This window comes from Calliopsis andreniformis, unplaced genomic scaffold, assembly GCF_051401765.1.
Source record: "Calliopsis andreniformis isolate RMS-2024a unplaced genomic scaffold, iyCalAndr_principal scaffold0007, whole genome shotgun sequence".
Lineage (NCBI taxonomy): Eukaryota > Metazoa > Arthropoda > Insecta > Hymenoptera > Andrenidae > Calliopsis > Calliopsis andreniformis.
The window spans coordinates 12098366-12118973 of NW_027480425.1; positions in this window are offsets into that span (position 1 = coordinate 12098366).

A 20608-nucleotide genomic window follows, 5' to 3' on the forward strand; every position below is an offset into this window, starting at 1 on the left:
GATGGAAATGCTGTTGTATTTATATCGTATTTTATGCTTCGGGCTTAGACTTCTTAGGCCCTAACATTTCGATCTGGTGGAGCAACGCCCGACAGTGGAGGCTAGGTTGCCCGGAACGTAGATATGACCATAACCTTCACACAGGTTGCAATTATTCGTTTTATACGGTGTAAAGGCTGTTGTATTTATTTTGTATTTTATTCTTCTGGTGTTGACTTCTTAGGCCCTGACTATTCGATCTGGTTTAACAACGCCGTAGAGTGAAGCCTAGGTTGCCCGAACGTAGAAATGACAATTACTTTCACACTGTTTGCAATTATTCCTTTTATACGATGGAAAAGCTGTTGTATTTATATCGTATTTTATGCCTCTGGCGTTGACTTCTAAGGACCTAACTATTCGATCTGGTGGAGCAACGCCCTAGAGTGAAGCCTAGGTTGCTCGGAATGTAGAAATGACCATAACTTTCACACTGATTGCAATTATTCTTTTTATACGATGGAAAAACTGTTGCATCTTCATCGTATTTTATGCTTCTGGCGTTGCCTTCTTTGGCCGTAACTATTCGATCTGGTGGAGCAACGCCCTGGAGTGAAACCTGGGTTGCCCGGAACGTAGAAATGACCACTACTATCACACTGGTTGCAAATTATTCCTGCTATGCGATGGAAAAACTGTTGTATTTTTATTGCATTTTATGCTTCTGGCGTTCACTTCTTAGGCCCTAACTATTCTATCTGGTGGGACAACGGCCTAGGGTGAAGCCTAGGTTGCCCGGAACGTAGAAATGACCATAACTTTCACACTCGTAGCAATTATTCGTTTTATACAATGGAAAAACCGTTCTAATTATTTTGTATTTTATGCTTCGGGCGTTGACTTCTAAGGTCCTAACTATTCGATCTGGTGGAGCAACGCCCTAGAGTAAAGCCTAGGTTGCTCGGAATGTAGAAATGACCATAAGTTGCATACTGGTGGCAATTATTCGTTTTATACGATGGAAAAACTGTTGTATTTATATTGTATTTTATGCTTCTGGGGTTGACTTCTAAGACCCTAAATATTCGATCTGGTGGAGCAATGCCTCAGAATTATGTCTAGGATGCCCGAAACGCCGAAATGATCATTACTTTCACGCTTGTTGCAATTATTCCTGTTATACGATGAAAAGACTGTTGTATTTTTATTGTATTTTATGCTTCAGGCGTGGACTTCTGAGGCCGTAGCTATTCGATGTGGTGGAAGAACGCCATACAGTAAAGCCTAGGTAGCCCGGAACGTAGAAATGACCACTAGTTTCACACTGTTTGCAATTATTCATTTAATACGATGGAAATGCTGTTGTATTTATATCGTATTTTATGCTTCGGGCTTAGACTTCTTAGGCCCTAACATTTCGATCTGGTGGAGCAACGCCCGACAGTGGAGCCTAGGTTGCCCGGAACGTAGATATGACCATAACCTTCACACAGGTTGCAATTATTCGTTTTATACGGTGTAAAGGCTGTTGTATTTATTTTGTATTTTATTCTTCTGGTGTTGACTTCTTAGGCCCTGACTATTCGATCTGGTTTAACAACGCCGTAGAGTGAAGCCTAGGTTGCCCGAACGTAGAAATGACCATTACTTTCACACTGTTTGCAATTATTCCTTTTATACGATGGAAAAGCTGTTGTATTTATATCGTATTTTATGCTTCTGGCGTTGACTTCTAAGGACCTAGCTATTCGGTCTGGTGGAGCAACGCCCTAGAGTGAAGCCTAGGTTGCTCGGAATGTAGAAATGACCATAACTTTCACACTGGTTGCAATTATTCGTTTTATACGATGGAAAAGCTGTTGCATCTTTATCGTATTTTGTGCTTCTGGCGTTGACTTCTAAGGCCCTAACTATTCAATCTGTTGGAGCAACGCCCTAGGGTGAAGCCTAGGTTGCCCGGAACGTAGAAATGACCATAACTTTCACACTGTTTGCAATTATTCCATTTATACGATGGAAAAGCTGTTGTATTTATATCGTATTTTATGGTTCTGGCGTTGACTTCTTAGGCCCTAGCTATTCGATCTGGTGGAACAACGCCGTAGAGTGAAGCCTAGGTTGCCCGGAACGTAGAAATGACCATTACTTTCACACTGTTTGCAATTATTCGTTTTATACGATGGAAAAACTGTTGTATTTTTATTGCATTTTATGCGTCTGGCGTTCACTTCTTAGGCCCTAACTATTGGATCTGATGGAACAACGCCCTAGGGTCAGGCCTAGGTTGCCCTGAACGTAGAAATGACCATAGCTTTTACACTCGTAGCAATTATGCGTTTTATACAATGGAAAAACCGTTCTATTTATTTTGTATTTTATGCTTCGGGCGTTGACTTCTAAGGCCCTAACTAATCAATCTGTGGGAGCAAAGCCCTAGGGTGAAGCCTAGGTTGCTGGGAAAGTAGAAATGACCATAAGTTTCATACTGGTTGCAATTATTCGTTTTATACGATGGAAAAACTGTTGTATTTATATTGTATTTTATGCTTCTGGCGTTGACTTCTCCGGCCCTAATTATTCGATCTGGTGGAACAACGGCGTAGAGTGAAGCCTAGGTTGCCCGAACGTAGAAATGACCATTACTTTCACACTGTTTGTAATTATTCCTTTTATACGATGGAAAAGCTGTTGTCTTTATATCGTATTTTATGCTTCTGGCGTTGACTTCTAAGGACCTAACTATTATATCTGGTGGAGCAACGCCCTAGAGTGAAACCTAGGTTGCTCGGAATGTAGAAATGACCATAACTTTCACACTGATTGCAATTATTCTTTTTATACGATGGAAAAGCTGTTGCATCTTCATCGTATTTTATGCTTCTGGCGTTGACTTCTTAGGCCGTAACTATTCGATCTGGTGGGACAACGGCCTAGGGTGAAGCCTAGGTTGCCCGGAACGTAGAAATGACCATAACTTTCACACTGGTTGCAATTATTTGTTTTATACGATGGAAAAGCTGTTGTCTTTATATCGTATTTTATGCTTCTGGCGTTGACTTCTAAGGACCTAACTATTATATCTGGTGGAGCAACGCCCTAGAGTGAAACCTAGGTTGCTCGGAATGTAGAAATGACCATAACTTTCACACTGGTTGCAATTATTCGTTTTATACGATGGAAAAACTGTTGCATCTTTATCGTATTTTGTGCTTCTGGCGTTGACTTCTTAGCCCGTAACTATTCTATCTGGTGGAGCACCGCCATGGAGTGAAGCCTGGGCTGCCCGGAACGTAGAAATAACCATAACTTTCACACTGGTTGCCATTATTCGTTTTATACGATGGAAAAACTGTTATATTTATATTGTATTTAAGCTTCTGGCGTTGACTTCTGAGGCCGTTGGTATTCGATGTGGTGGAAGAACGCCATAGAGTGAAACCTAGGTAGCCCGGCTCGCAGAAATGTCCATATCTTTCACACTGTTTGCAATTTTTCGTTTTATACGATGGAAAAACTGTTTTATTTATTTTGTATTTTATGCTTCGGGCGTTGACTTCTAAGGCCCTAACTATTCGATCTGGTGGAGCAACGCCCTAGAGTGCAGCCTAGATTGCCCGGAACGTAGAAATGACCATAACTATCACACTGGTTGCTATCATTCGTTTTATATGATCGAAAAACTGTTGTATTTATGTTGTATTTCATGCTTCTGGCGTTCACTTCTTAGGCCCTAACTATTCGATCTGGTGGTGCAACTCCCTGTGGTGAAGCCTAGGTTGCTCGGAAAGTAGAAATGACCATAACATTCATACTGGTTGCAATTATTCGTTTTATACGATGGAAAAACTGTTGTATTTATATTGTATTTTATGCATCTGGCGTTGACTTCTAAGGCACTAACTATTCGATCTAGTGGATCAACGCCCTACAGTGAAGCCTAGGTTGCCCGGTACGTAGAAATGACCATCTCTCTCAAACTGGTTGCAATTATTCCTGTCATATGATGGAAAAACTGTTGTATTTTTATTGCATTTTATGCTTCGGGCATTGAGTTCTAAGGCCCTAACTATTCAATCTGGTGGAGCAACGCCCTGGAGAGAAACCTAGGTTGCCCGGAACGTAGAAATGACCACTACTATCACACTGTTTGCAAATTATTCCTGCTATACGATGGAAAAACTGTTGTATATTTATTGCATTTTATGCTTCGGGCATTGACTTCTAAGGCCCTAACTATTCAATCTGTTGGAGCAACGCCCTCGGGTGAAGTCTAGGTTGCCCGGAACGTAGAAATGACCAGTACTTTCACACTGGTTGCAATTATTCCTGTTATACGATGGAAAAATTGTTTTATTTTTATTTTATTTTATTCTTCGGGCGTTGACTTCTCAGGCTCTAACTGTTCGATCTGGTGGAACAACGCCCTAGGGTGAAACCTGGGTTGACCGGATCGTAGAAATGACCATCACTTTCACACTGCTTGCAATTATTCGTTTTATACGACGGAAAAACTGTTGTATTTATATTATACTTTATGCTTCTGGCGTTGACTTCTTAGGCCCTAACTTTTCGATCTGGTGGAGCAACGACCTAGAGTGAAGCCTAGGTTACCCGGAACGTAGAAATGACCAGTACTTTCACACTGGTTGCAATTATTCCTGTTATACGATGGAAAAATTGTTTTATTTTTATTTTATTTTATGCTTCGGGCGTTGACTTCTAAGGCCCTAACTATTCGATCTGGTGGTGCAACTCCCTAGGGTGAAGCCTAGGTTGCTCGGAAAGTAGGAATGACCATAACTATCATACTGGTTGCGATTATTCGTTTTATACGATGGAAAAACTGTTGTATTTATATCGTGTTTTATGCTTCTGGCGTTGACTTCTTAGGCCCTAACTATTCCATCTGGTGGAACAACGCCCTAGGGTGAATCCTAGGTTGCCCGGAAAGTAGAAATGCCCATAACTTCCACACTGGTAGAAATCATTCGTTTTATATGATTGAAAAACTGTACTATTTATTTTGTATTTTATGCTTCGGGCGTTGACTTCTATGGCCCTAGCTATTCGATCTGGAGGAGCAACGCCCTAGAGTGAAACCTAGGTTGCCCGGAACCTAGAAATGACCATTACATTCACACTGGTTGCAATTATTCCTGTTATACGATGGAAAAACTGTTGTATTTTTATTGTATTCTATGCTTCTGGCGTTTAATTCTAAGTCGCTAGCTATTTGATCTGGTGGAGCAACGACCTAGAGTGAAGCCTAGGTTGCCCGGAACGTAGAAATGACCATTACTTTCACACTGTTTGCAATTATTCCTTTTATACGATGGAACAGCTGTTGTATTTATATCGTATTTTATGCTTCTGGCGTTGACTTCTAAGGTCCTAACTATTCGATCTGGTGGAGCAACGCCCTAGAGTAAAGCCTAGGTTGCTCGGAATGTAGAAATGACCATAAGTTGCATACTGGTGGCAATTATTCGTTTTATACGATGGAAAAACTGTTGTATTTATATTGTATTTTATGCTTCTGGGGTTGACTTCTAAGGCCCTAAATATTCGATCTGGTGGAGCAATGCCTCAGAATTAAGTCTAGGATGCCCGAAACGCCGAAATGATCATTACTTTCACGCTTGTTGCAATTATTCCTGTTATACGATGAAAAGATTGTTGTATTTTTATTGTATTTTATGCTTCAGGCGTGGACTTCTGAGGCCGTAGCTATTCGATGTGGTGGAAGAACGCCATACAGTAAAGCCTAGGTAGCCCGGAACGTAGAAATGACCACTACTTTCACACTGTTTGCAATTATTCATTTAATACGATGGAAATGCTGTTGTATTTATATCGTATTTTATGCTTCGGGCTTAGACTTCTTAGGCCCTAACATTTCGATCTGGTGGAGCAACGCCCGACAGTGGAGCCTAGGTTGCCCGGAACGTAGATATGACCATAACCTTCACACAGGTTGCAATTATTCGTTTTATACGGTGTAAAGGCTGTTGTATTTATTTTGTATTTTATTCTTCTGGTGTTGACTTCTTAGGCCCTGACTATTCGATCTGGTTTAACAACGCCGTAGAGTGAAGCCTAGGTTGCCCGAACGTAGAAATGACAATTACTTTCACACTGTTTGCAATTATTCCTTTTATACGATGGAAAAGCTGTTGTATTTATATCGTATTTTATGCCTCTGGCGTTGACTTCTAAGGACCTAACTATTCGATCTGGTGGAGCAACGCCCTAGAGTGAAGCCTAGGTTGCTCGGAATGTAGAAATGACCATAACTTTCACACTGATTGCAATTATTCTTTTTATACGATGGAAAAACTGTTGCATCTTCATCGTATTTTATGCTTCTGGCGTTGCCTTCTTAGGCCGTAACTATTCGATCTGGTGGAGCAACGCCCTGGAGTGAAACCTGGGTTGCCCGGAACGTAGAAATGACCACTACTATCACACTGGTTGCAAATTATTCCTGCTATACGATGGAAAAACTGTTGTATTTTTATTGCATTTTATGCTTCTGGCGTTCACTTCTTAGGCCCTAACTATTCTATCTGGTGGGACAACGGCCTAGGGTGAAGCCTAGGATGCCCGGAACGTAGAAATGACCATAACTTTCACACTCGTAGCAATTATTCGTTTTATACAATGGAAAAACCGTTCTAATTATTTTGTATTTTATGCTTCGGGCGTTGACTTCTAAGCCCCTAACTATTCAATCTGTTGGAGCAAAGCCCTAGGGTGATGCCTAGGTTGCCCGGAACGTAGAAATGACCATTACTTTCACACTGTTTGCAATTATTCCTTTTATACGATGGAACAGCTGTTGTATTTATATCGTATTTTATGCTTCTGGCGTTGACTTCTAAGGTCCTAACTATTCGATCTGGTGGAGCAACGCCCTAGAGTAAAGCCTAGGTTGCTCGGAATGTAGAAATGACCATAAGTTGCATACTGGTGGCAATTATTCGTTTTATACGATGGAAAAACTGTTGTATTTATATTGTATTTTATGCTTCTGGGGTTGACTTCTAAGACCCTAAATATTCGATCTGGTGGAGCAATGCCTCAGAATTATGTCTAGGATGCCCGAAACGCCGAAATGATCATTACTTTCACGCTTGTTGCAATTATTCCTGTTATACGATGAAAAGACTGTTGTATTTTTATTGTATTTTATGCTTCAGGCGTGGACTTCTGAGGCCGTAGCTATTCGATGTGGTGGAAGAACGCCATACAGTAAAGCCTAGGTAGCCCGGAACGTAGAAATGACCACTACTTTCACACTGTTTGCAATTATTCATTTAATACGATGGAAAAACTGTTGTATTTTTATTGCATTTTATGCGTCTGGCGTTCACTTCTTAGGCCCTAACTATTGGATCTGATGGAACAACGCCCTAGGGTCAGGCCTAGGTTGCCCTGAACGTAGAAATGACCATAGCTTTTACACTCGTAGCAATTATGCGTTTTATACAATGGAAAAACCGTTCTATTTATTTTGTATTTTATGCTTCGGGCGTTGACTTCTAAGGCCCTAACTAATCAATCTGTGGGAGCAAAGCCCTAGGGTGAAGCCTAGGTTGCTGGGAAAGTAGAAATGACCATAAGTTTCATACTGGTTGCAATTATTCGTTTTATACGATGGAAAAACTGTTGTATTTATATTGTATTTTATGCTTCTGGCGTTGACTTCTCCGGCCCTAATTATTCGACCTGGTGGAACAACGCCGTAGAGTGAAGCCTAGGTTGCCCGAACGTAGAAATGACCATTACTTTCACACTGTTTGCAATTATTCCTTTTATACGATGGAAAAGCTGTTGTCTTTATATCGTATTTTATGCTTCTGGCGTTGACTTCTAAGGACCTAACTATTATATCTGGTGGAGCAACGCCCTAGAGTGAAACCTAGGTTGCTCGGAATGTAGAAATGACCATAACTTTCACACTGATTGCAATTATTCTTTTTATACGATGGAAAAGCTGTTGCATCTTCATCGTATTTTATGCTTCTGGCGTTGACTTCTTAGGCCGTAACTATTCGATCTGGTGGGACAACGGCCTAGGGTGAAGCCTAGGTTGCCCGGAACGTAGAAATGACCATAACTTTCACACTGGTTGCAATTATTTGTTTTATACGATGGAAAAGCTGTTGTCTTTATATCGTATTTTATGCTTCTGGCGTTGACTTCTAAGGACCTAACTATTATATCTGGTGGAGCAACGCCCTAGAGTGAAACCTAGGTTGCTCGGAATGTAGAAATGACCATAACTTTCACACTGGTTGCAATTATTCGTTTTATACGATGGAAAAACTGTTGCATCTTTATCGTATTTTGTGCTTCTGGCGTTGACTTCTTAGCCCGTAACTATTCTATCTGGTGGAGCACCGCCATGGAGTGAAGCCTGGGTTGCCCGGAACGTAGAAATAACCATAACTTTCACACTGGTTGCCATTATTCGTTTTATACGATGGAAAAACTGTTATATTTATATTGTATTTAAGCTTCTGGCGTTGACTTCTGAGGCCGTTGGTATTCGATGTGGTGGAAGAACGCCATAGAGTGAAACCTAGGTAGCCCGGCTCGTAGAAATGTCCATATCTTTCACACTGTTTGCAATTTTTCGTTTTATACGATGGAAAAACTGTTTTATTTATTTTGTATTTTATGCTTCGGGCGTTGACTTCTAAGGCCCTAACTATTCGATCTGGTGGAGCAACGCCCTAGAGTGCAGCCTAGATTGCCCGGAACGTAGAAATGACCATAACTATCACACTGGTTGCTATCATTCGTTTTATATGATCGAAAAACTGTTGTATTTATGTTGTATTTCATGCTTCTGGCGTTCACTTCTTAGGCCCTAACTATTCGATCTGGTGGTGCAACTCCCTGTGGTGAAGCCTAGGTTGCTCGGAAAGTAGAAATGACCATAACATTCATACTGGTTGCAATTATTCGTTTTATACGATGGAAAAACTGTTGTATTTATATTGTATTTTATGCATCTGGCGTTGACTTCTAAGGCACTAACTATTCGATCTAGTGGATCAACGCCCTACAGTGAAGCCTAGGTTGCCCGGTACGTAGAAATGACCATCTCTCTCAAACTGGTTGCAATTATTCCTGTCATATGATGGAAAAACTGTTGTATTTTTATTGCATTTTATGCTTCGGGCATTGAGTTCTAAGGCCCTAACTATTCAATCTGGTGGAGCAACGCCCTGGAGAGAAACCTAGGTTGCCCGGAACGTAGAAATGACCACTACTATCACACTGGTTGCAAATTATTCCTGCTATACGATGGAAAAACTGTTGTATATTTATTGCATTTTATGCTTCGGGCATTGACTTCTAAGGCCCTAACTATTCAATCTGTTGGAGCAACGCCCTTGGGTGAAGTCTAGGTTGCCCGGAACGTAGAAATGACCAGTACTTTCACACTGGTTGCAATTATTCCTGTTATACGATGGAAAAATTGTTTTATTTTTATTTTATTTTATTCTTCGGGCGTTGACTTCTCAGGCTCTAACTGTTCGATCTGGTGGAACAACGCCCTAGGGTGAAACCTGGGTTGCCCGGAACGTAGAAATGACCATTACTTTCACACTGTTTGCAATTATTCCTTTTATACGATGGAACAGCTGTTGTATTTATATCGTATTTTATGCTTCTGGCGTTGACTTCTAAGGTCCTAACTATTCGATCTGGTGGAGCAACGCCCTAGAGTAAAGCCTAGGTTGCTCGGAATGTAGAAATGACCATAAGTTGCATACTGGTGGCAATTATTCGTTTTATACGATGGAAAAACTGTTGTATTTATATTGTATTTTATGCTTCTGGGGTTGACTTCTAAGACCCTAAATATTCGATCTGGTGGAGCAATGCCTCAGAATTATGTCTAGGATGCCCGAAACGCCGAAATGATCATTACTTTCACGCTTGTTGCAATTATTCCTGTTATACGATGAAAAGACTGTTGTATTTTTATTGTATTTTATGCTTCAGGCGTGGACTTCTGAGGCCGTAGCTATTCGATGTGGTGGAAGAACGCCATACAGTAAAGCCTAGGTAGCCCGGAACGTAGAAATGACCACTACTTTCACACTGTTTGCAATTATTCATTTAATACGATGGAAATGCTGTTGTATTTATATCGTATTTTATGCTTCGGGCTTAGACTTCTTAGGCCCTAACATTTCGATCTGATGGAGCAACGCCCGACAGTGGAGCCTAGGTTGCCCGGAACGTAGATATGACCATAACCTTCACACAGGTTGCAATTATTCGTTTTATACGGTGTAAAGGCTGTTGTATTTATTTTGTATTTTATTCTTCTGGTGTTGACTTCTTAGGCCCTGACTATTCGATCTGGTTTAACAACGCCGTAGAGTGAAGCCTAGGTTGCCCGAACGTAGAAATGACCATTACTTTCACACTGTTTGCAATTATTCCTTTTATACGATGGAAAAGCTGTTGTATTTATATCGTATTTTATGCTTCTGGCGTTGACTTCTAAGGACCTAACTATTCGATCTGGTGGAGCAACGCCCTAGAGTGAAGCCTAGGTTACTCGGAATGTAGAAATGACCATAACTTTCACACTGATTGCAATTATTCTTTTTATACGATGGAAAAACTGTTGCATCTTCATCGTATTTTATGCTTCTGGCGTTGCCTTCTTAGGCCGTAACTATTCGATCTGGTGGAGCAACGCCCTGGAGTGAAACCTGGGTTGCCCGGAACGTAGAAATGACCACTACTATCACACTGGTTGCAAATTATTCCTGCTATACGATGGAAAAACTGTTGTATTTTTATTGCATTTTATGCTTCTGGCGTTCACTTCTTAGGCCCTAACTATTCTATCTGGTGGGACAACGGCCTAGGGTGAAGCCTAGGTTGCCCGGAACGTAGAAATGACCATAACTTTCACACTCGTAGCAATTATTCGTTTTATACAATGGAAAGACCGTTCTAATTATTTTGTATTTTATGCTTCGGGCGTTGACTTCTAAGCCCCTAACTATTCAATCTGTTGGAGCAAAGCCCTAGGGTGATGCCTAGGTTGCACGGAACGTAGAAATGACCATTACTTTCACACTGTTTGCAATTATTCCTTTTATACGATGGAACAGCTGTTGTATTTATATCATATTTTATGCTTCTGGCGTTGACTTCTAAGGTCCTAACTATTCGATCTGGTGGAGCAACGCCCTAGAGTAAAGCCTAGGTTGCTCGGAATGTAGAAATGACCATAAGTTGCATACTGGTGGCAATTATTCGTTTTATACGATGGAAAAACTGTTGTATTTATATTGTATTTTATGCTTCTGGGGTTGACTTCTAAGACCCTAAATATTCGATCTGGTGGAGCAATGCCTCAGAATTATGTCTAGGATGCCCGAAACGCCGAAATGATCATTACTTTCACGCTTGTTGCAATTATTCCTGTTATACGATGAAAAGACTGTTGTATTTTTATTGTATTTTATGCTTCAGGCGTGGACTTCTGAGGCCGTAGCTATTCGATGTGGTGGAAGAACGCCATACAGTAAAGCCTAGGTAGCCCGGAACGTAGAAATGACCACTACTTTCACACTGTTTGCAATTATTCATTTAATACGATGGAAAAACTGTTGTATTTTTATTGCATTTTATGCGTCTGGCGTTCACTTCTTAGGCCCTAACTATTGGATCTGATGGAACAACGCCCTAGGGTCAGGCCTAGGTTGCCCTGAACGTAGAAATGACCATAGCTTTTACACTCGTAGCAATTATGCGTTTTATACAATGGAAAAACCGTTCTATTTATTTTGTATTTTATGCTTCGGGCGTTGACTTCTAAGGCCCTAACTAATCAATCTGTGGGAGCAAAGCCCTAGGGTGAAGCCTAGGTTGCTGGGAAAGTAGAAATGACCATAAGTTTCATACTGGTTGCAATTATTCGTTTTATACGATGGAAAAACTGTTGTATTTATATTGTATTTTATGCTTCTGGCGTTGACTTCTCCGGCCCTAATTATTCGACCTGGTGGAACAACGCCGTAGAGTGAAGCCTAGGTTGCCCGAACGTAGAAATGACCATTACTTTCACACTGTTTGCAATTATTCCTTTTATACGATGGAAAAGCTGTTGTCTTTATATCGTATTTTATGCTTCTGGCGTTGACTTCTAAGGACCTAACTATTATATCTGGTGGAGCAACGCCCTAGAGTGAAACCTAGGTTGCTCGGAATGTAGAAATGACCATAACTTTCACACTGATTGCAATTATTCTTTTTATACGATGGAAAAGCTGTTGCATCTTCATCGTATTTTATGCTTCTGGCGTTGACTTCTTAGGCCGTAACTATTCGATCTGGTGGGACAACGGCCTAGGGTGAAGCCTAGGTTGCCCGGAACGTAGAAATGACCATAACTTTCACACTGGTTGCAATTATTTGTTTTATACGATGGAAAAGCTGTTGTCTTTATATCGTATTTTATGCTTCTGGCGTTGACTTCTAAGGACCTAACTATTATATCTGGTGGAGCAACGCCCTAGAGTGAAACCTAGGTTGCTCGGAATGTAGAAATGACCATAACTTTCACACTGGTTGCAATTATTCGTTTTATACGATGGAAAAACTGTTGCATCTTTATCGTATTTTGTGCTTCTGGCGTTGACTTCTTAGCCCGTAACTATTCTATCTGGTGGAGCACCGCCATGGAGTGAAGCCTGGGTTGCCCGGAACGTAGAAATAACCATAACTTTCACACTGGTTGCCATTATTCGTTTTATACGATGGAAAAACTGTTATATTTATATTGTATTTAAGCTTCTGGCGTTGACTTCTGAGGCCGTTGGTATTCGATGTGGTGGAAGAACGCCATAGAGTGAAACCTAGGTAGCCCGGCTCGTAGAAATGTCCATATCTTTCACACTGTTTGCAATTTTTCGTTTTATACGATGGAAAAACTGTTTTATTTATTTTGTATTTTATGCTTCGGGCGTTGACTTCTAAGGCCCTAACTATTCGATCTGGTGGAGCAACGCCCTAGAGTGCAGCCTAGATTGCCCGGAACGTAGAAATGACCATAACTATCACACTGGTTGCTATCATTCGTTTTATATGATCGAAAAACTGTTGTATTTATGTTGTATTTCATGCTTCTGGCGTTCACTTCTTAGGCCCTAACTATTCGATCTGGTGGTGCAACTCCCTGTGGTGAAGCCTAGGTTGCTCGGAAAGTAGAAATGACCATAACATTCATACTGGTTGCAATTATTCGTTTTATACGATGGAAAAACTGTTGTATTTATATTGTATTTTATGCATCTGGCGTTGACTTCTAAGGCACTAACTATTCGATCTAGTGGATCAACGCCCTACAGTGAAGCCTAGGTTGCCCGGTACGTAGAAATGACCATCTCTCTCAAACTGGTTGCAATTATTCCTGTCATATGATGGAAAAACTGTTGTATTTTTATTGCATTTTATGCTTCGGGCATTGAGTTCTAAGGCCCTAACTATTCAATCTGGTGGAGCAACGCCCTGGAGAGAAACCTAGGTTGCCCGGAACGTAGAAATGACCACTACTATCACACTGGTTGCAAATTATTCCTGCTATACGATGGAAAAACTGTTGTATATTTATTGCATTTTATGCTTCGGGCATTGACTTCTAAGGCCCTAACTATTCAATCTGTTGGAGCAACGCCCTTGGGTGAAGTCTAGGTTGCCCGGAACGTAGAAATGACCAGTACTTTCACACTGGTTGCAATTATTCCTGTTATACGATGGAAAAATTGTTTTATTTTTATTTTATTTTATTCTTCGGGCGTTGACTTCTCAGGCTCTAACTGTTCGATCTGGTGGAACAACGCCCTAGGGTGAAACCTGGGTTGCCCGGAACGTAGAAATGACCATTACTTTCACACTGTTTGCAATTATTCCTTTTATACGATGGAACAGCTGTTGTATTTATATCGTATTTTATGCTTCTGGCGTTGACTTCTAAGGTCCTAACTATTCGATCTGGTGGAGCAACGCCCTAGAGTAAAGCCTAGGTTGCTCGGAATGTAGAAATGACCATAAGTTGCATACTGGTGGCAATTATTCGTTTTATACGATGGAAAAACTGTTGTATTTATATTGTATTTTATGCTTCTGGGGTTGACTTCTAAGACCCTAAATATTCGATCTGGTGGAGCAATGCCTCAGAATTATGTCTAGGATGCCCGAAACGCCGAAATGATCATTACTTTCACGCTTGTTGCAATTATTCCTGTTATACGATGAAAAGACTGTTGTATTTTTATTGTATTTTATGCTTCAGGCGTGGACTTCTGAGGCCGTAGCTATTCGATGTGGTGGAAGAACGCCATACAGTAAAGCCTAGGTAGCCCGGAACGTAGAAATGACCACTACTTTCACACTGTTTGCAATTATTCATTTAATACGATGGAAATGCTGTTGTATTTATATCGTATTTTATGCTTCGGGCTTAGACTTCTTAGGCCCTAACATTTCGATCTGATGGAGCAACGCCCGACAGTGGAGCCTAGGTTGCCCGGAACGTAGATATGACCATAACCTTCACACAGGTTGCAATTATTCGTTTTATACGGTGTAAAGGCTGTTGTATTTATTTTGTATTTTATTCTTCTGGTGTTGACTTCTTAGGCCCTGACTATTCGATCTGGTTTAACAACGCCGTAGAGTGAAGCCTAGGTTGCCCGAACGTAGAAATGACCATTACTTTCACACTGTTTGCAATTATTCCTTTTATACGATGGAAAAGCTGTTGTATTTATATCGTATTTTATGCTTCTGGCGTTGACTTCTAAGGACCTAACTATTCGATCTGGTGGAGCAACGCCCTAGAGTGAAGCCTAGGTTACTCGGAATGTAGAAATGACCATAACTTTCACACTGATTGCAATTATTCTTTTTATACGATGGAAAAACTGTTGCATCTTCATCGTATTTTATGCTTCTGGCGTTGCCTTCTTAGGCCGTAACTATTCGATCTGGTGGAGCAACGCCCTGGAGTGAAACCTGGGTTGCCCGGAACGTAGAAATGACCACTACTATCACACTGGTTGCAAATTATTCCTGCTATACGATGGAAAAACTGTTGTATTTTTATTGCATTTTATGCTTCTGGCGTTCACTTCTTAGGCCCTAACTATTCTATCTGGTGGGACAACGGCCTAGGGTGAAGCCTAGGTTGCCCGGAACGTAGAAATGACCATAACTTTCACACTCGTAGCAATTATTCGTTTTATACAATGGAAAGACCGTTCTAATTATTTTGTATTTTATGCTTCGGGCGTTGACTTCTAAGCCCCTAACTATTCAATCTGTTGGAGCAAAGCCCTAGGGTGATGCCTAGGTTGCACGGAACGTAGAAATGACCATTACTTTCACACTGTTTGCAATTATTCCTTTTATACGATGGAACAGCTGTTGTATTTATATCATATTTTATGCTTCTGGCGTTGACTTCTAAGGTCCTAACTATTCGATCTGGTGGAGCAACGCCCTAGAGTAAAGCCTAGGTTGCTCGGAATGTAGAAATGACCATAAGTTGCATACTGGTGGCAATTATTCGTTTTATACGATGGAAAAACTGTTGTATTTATATTGTATTTTATGCTTCTGGGGTTGACTTCTAAGACCCTAAATATTCGATCTGGTGGAGCAATGCCTCAGAATTATGTCTAGGATGCCCGAAACGCCGAAATGATCATTACTTTCACGCTTGTTGCAATTATTCCTGTTATACGATGAAAAGACTGTTGTATTTTTATTGTATTTTATGCTTCAGGCGTGGACTTCTGAGGCCGTAGCTATTCGATGTGGTGGAAGAACGCCATACAGTAAAGCCTAGGTAGCCCGGAACGTAGAAATGACCACTACTTTCACACTGTTTGCAATTATTCATTTAATACGATGGAAATGCTGTTGTATTTATATCGTATTTTATGCTTCGGGCTTAGACTTCTTAGGCCCTAACATTTCGATCTGGTGGAGCAACGCCCGACAGTGAAGCCTAGGTTGCCCGGAACGTAGATATGACCATAACTTCCACACTGGTTGCAATTATTCGTTTTATAGAATGGAAAAGCTGTAGTATTTATATCGTATTTTATGCTTCTGGCGTTAACTTCTTAGGCCCTAACTATTCCATCTGGTGGAACAACGCCCTAGGGTAAAGCCCAGGTTTCGCGGAACGTAGAAATGACCATAACTTTCACACTGGTAGCAATTATTCGTTTTATACGATGGAAAAACTGTTTTATTTATTTTATATTTTATGCTTCGGGCGTTGACTTCTGATGCCCTAACTATTCGATCTGGTGGAACAACGCCCTAGGGTGAAGCCTACGTCGCCGGGAAAGTAGAAATGACCATAACTTTCACACTGGTTGCAATTATTCGTTTTATACGATGGAAAAGCTGTGTCATCTTTATTGTATTTTATTCATCTGGGGCTGACTTCTAAGGCCGTAGCTATTAGACGTGGTGTAGCAACGCCCTAGAGTGACGCCTAGGTTGCCCGGAACGTAGAAATGACCATTACTTTCACAATGTTTGCAATTATTCATTTTATACGATGGAAAAACTTTTGTACTTATATTGTATTTTATTCTTCTGGCGTTGACTTCTTAGGCCCTAACTATTCGATCTGGTGGAACAACGCCCTAGAGTGAAGACTAGGTTGCCCGGAACATGGAAATGACCATTACTTTCAGACTGTTTGCAAATATACATTATATACGATGGAACAGCTGTTGTATTTATATTGTATTTTATGTTTCTGGCGTTGACATCTTAGGCCCTAACTACTTAATCTGGTAGACCACCGCCCTAGAGTGAAGCATAGGTTGCCCGGAACGTAGAAATGACCATAACTTTCACACCGGTAGCAACTATTCGTTTTATACGATGGAAAAACTGTTCTATTTATTTTGTATTTTATGCTTCTGGCGTTGACTTCTAAGGCCCCAACTAGTAGATCTGGTGGAGCAACGCCCAAGAGTGAAGCATAGGTTGCCGGAACGTAGAAATGACCAGTACCTTCACAATGTTAGCAATTATTCATTTTATACGATGGAAAAACTGTTGCACCTTTATTGTATTTTATGCTTCTGGCGTTGACTTCATAGGTCCTAACTATTCGATCTGGTGGAGCAACGTCCTAGAGTGAAGCCTAGGTTGCCAGGAACGTAGAAATGACCATTACTTTCGCACTGTTTGCTAATATACATTATATAGGATGGAAAGGCTGTTGAATTTATATTGTATTTTATGCTTCTGGCGTTGACTTCTTAGGCCCTAACTATTTAACCTCGTGGAGCACCGCACTAGAGTGAAGAGTAGGTTGCCCGGAACGTAGAACATACCATTACCTTCACACTGGTTGCAATTATTCCTGTTATACGATGGAAAAACTGTTGCACCTTTGTTGTATTTTATGCTTCTGGCGTTGACTTCTTAGGCCCCAACTATTGGACCTGGTGGAGCAACGTCCTAGAGTGAAGCCTAGGTTGCCCGGAACGTAGAAATGACCATAACTTTCACACTGGTTACCATTATTCGTTTTATACGATGGAAAAGCTGCTGTATTTATATCGTATTTTATGCTTCTGGCGTTGACTTCTTAGGCCCTAACTATTCCATCTGGTGGAACAACGCACTAGGGTGAAGCCTAGGTTGCCCGGAACGTAGAAATGACCATAACTTTCACACTGGTAGCAATTATTCGTTTTATACATGTAAGAACTGTTCTATTTATTTTGTATTTTATGCTTCTGGCGTTGACTTCTAAGGCCCTAACTATTCGATCTGGTGGTACAACGCCCTAGAGTGAAGCCTAGGTTGCCCGGAACGTAGAAATGACCATCACTTTCACACTGGTTGCAATTATTCCTGTTATACGATGGAAAAACTCTTTTATATTTATCGTAATTTTAGCTTCGGGCGTTGACTTCTATGGCCCTACCTATTCGATCTGGTGGAGCAACACCCTACAGTGAAGCCTAGGTTGTCCGGAACGTAGATATGACCATAACTTTCACACAGGTTGCAATTATTCGTTTTATACGATTGAATGACTGTTGTATTTATTTTGTAGTTTATGCTTCTGGCGTTGAATTCCAAGGCCCTAACACTTCGACCTGGTGGAGCAATGCCTCAGAGTTAAATCTAGGATGCCCGAAACGTCGAAATGATCATTAATTTCTCACTGGTTGCAATTATTCCTGTTATACGATGGAAAAACTCTTGTATATTTACCGTATTTTATGCTCGGGCGTTGACTTCTATGGCCCTACCCATTCGATCTGGTGGAGCAACACCCTACAGTGAAGCCTAGTTTGTCAGGAACATAGATATGACCACAACCTTCACACAGGTTGCAATTATTCGTTTTATACGATTGAAAGACTGTTGCATTTATTTTGTGGTTTATGCTTCTGGCGTTGAATTCCAAGGCCCTAACACTTCGACCTGGTGGAGCAATGCCTCAGAGTTAAGTCTAGGATGCCCGAAACGTCGAAATGATCGTTACTTTCACACTGGTTGCAATTATTCATGCTATACGATTGAAGAACTGTTGCATTTTTATTGTATTTTCTGCTTCTGTATTTGAATTCTAAGGTCCTAGCTATACGATCTGATGGGGCATCGTCCAAGAGTGAAGCCTAGGTTGCCCGGAACGTAGTTATGACCATATCTTTCACACTGGTTGCAATTATTCCTGTTATGCGATGGAACAATTGTTGTATTTATATTGTATTTTATGCTTCTGGCGTTGTCTTCTAAGGCCCTAACTAACCGATCTGGTGGAGCAACGCCCAAGAGCGATGCCTAGGATGCCCGGAACGTAGAAGTGACCATTACCTTCACGCTTGCTGCTATTATTCCTGTTATACGATGAGAAAACTGTTGTATTTTTATTGCATTTTATGCTTCAGGCGTTGACTTCTACGGCCGTAGCTATTTGATGTGGCGGAGTAACGCCCTAGAGTGAAACCTTGGTTACCCGGATCGTAGAAATGACCATCACTTTCACACTGGTTGCAATTATTCCTGTTATACGATGGTAAAACTGTTGTATTTATATCGTATTTTATGCTTCTGGCGTTGGCTTCTTACGCCCCAACTATTCCATCTGGTGGAACAACACCCTACGGTGAAACCTAGGTTGCCCGGAACGTAGAAATGATCATAACTTTCACACTGGAAACAATTATTAGTTTTATACGATGGAATAACTGTTATATTTATATTGTATTTTATGCTTCTGGCGTCGACTTCTTAGGCCCTAACTATTCGATCTGGTGGAACAACGCCCCAGAGTGAAGCCTAGGTTGCCCGGAACATAGAAATGACCATCACTTTCACACTGGTTGCATTAATTCCTGTTATACGATGGAAAAACTCTTGTGTATTTATCGTATTTTATGCTCAGGCGTTGCCTTCTATGGCCCTACCTATTCGATCTGGTGGAGCAACACCCTACAGTGAAGCCTAGTTTGTCAGGAACGGAGATATGACCATAACCTTCACACAGGTTGCAATTATTCGTTTTATACGATTGAAAGGCTGTTGTATTTATTTTGTAGTTTATGCTTCTGGCGTTGAATTCCAAGGCCCTAACACTTCGACCTGGTGGAGCAATGCCTCAGAGTTAAGTCTAGGATGCCCGAAACGTCGAAATGATCGTTACTTTCACACTGGTTGCAAGTATTCATGCTATACGATGGAAAAGCTGTTGTATTTATATCGTATTTTATGCTTCTGGCGTTGATTTCTTAGGCCCTAACTATTCAAACTGTTGGAGCAACGCCCTAGGGTGAAGCCAAGGTTGCCCGGAACGTACAAAAGACCATAACTTTTACACTGGTAGCAATTATTCGTTTTATACAATGTAAAAACTGTTCTATTTATTTTGTATTTAATGCTTCGGGCGTGGACTTCTAAGGCCCTAACTGTTTGATCTGGAGGAGCCCGCCCTAGAGTGAAGCCTAGGCCGCTCGGAACGTAGAAATGACCATAACTTTCACACTGGTTTCTATTATTCGTTTTATACGATGGAAAAACTGTTATATTTATATTGTATTTTATGCTTCTGGCGTTGATTTCTTAGGCCCGAACTATTCGATCTGGTGCAACAACGTCCAAGAGTGAAGCCTAGGTTGCCTGGAACGTAGAAATGACCATCACTTTCACACGGGTTGCAATTATTCCTGTTATAGGATGGAAAGACTGTTGTATTTTTGTTGTATTTAATACTTCAGGCGTTGACTTCTGTGGCCGTAGCTATTCGATGTCGTGGTAGAACGCCATAGAGTGAAGCCTAGGTTGCCCGGAAAGTAGAAATGACCATAAGTTTCATACTGGTTGCAATTATTCCTTTTATACGATCGAAAAGCTGTTGTATTTATATCGTATTTTATGCTTCTGGCGTTGACTTCTAAGGACCTAACTATTCGATCTGGTGGAGCAACGCCCTACAGTGAAGCCTAGGTTGCCCGGAACGTAGAAATGACCATAACTTTCACACTGGTTACCATTATTCGTTTTATACGTTGGAAAAGCTGTTGTATTTATATCGTATTTT